The following is a 472-nucleotide window of genomic DNA, read 5'->3' as shown; positions in this document are numbered from 1 at the left end:
AAGGACCTCTGCAGTAAGGACCTCTGCAGTAAGGACCTCTGCAGTAAGGACCTCTGCAGTAAGGACCTCTGCAGTAAGGACCTCTGGAGTAAGGACCTCTGCAGTAAGGACCTCTGGAGTAAGGACCTCTGGAGTAAGGACCTCTGGAGTAAGGACCTCTGTAGTAAGGACCTCTGCAGTAAGGACCTCTGCAGTAAGGACCTCTGCAGTAAGGACCTCTGCAGTAAGGACCTCTGCAGTAAGGACCTCTGTAGTAAGGACCTCTGTAGTAAGGACCTCTGCAGTAAGGACCTCTGTAGTAAGGACCTCTGGAGTAAGGACCTCTGCAGTAAGGACCTCTGCAGTAAGGACCTCTGTAGTAAGGACCTCTGCAGTAAGGACCTCTGCAGTAAGGACCTCTGTAGTAAGGACCTCTGTAGTAAGGGCCTCTGCAGTAAGGACCTCTGCAGTAAGGACCTCTGCAGTAAGGACC

This window comes from Ammodytes marinus (genome assembly GCF_949987685.1).
Source record: "Ammodytes marinus genome assembly, chromosome: 1".
In the NCBI taxonomy this organism is placed as follows: Eukaryota; Metazoa; Chordata; class Actinopteri; order Uranoscopiformes; family Ammodytidae; genus Ammodytes; species Ammodytes marinus.
The sequence above is the reverse complement of the archived record's forward strand: the minus strand, read 5'-3'. Positions refer to the sequence as shown.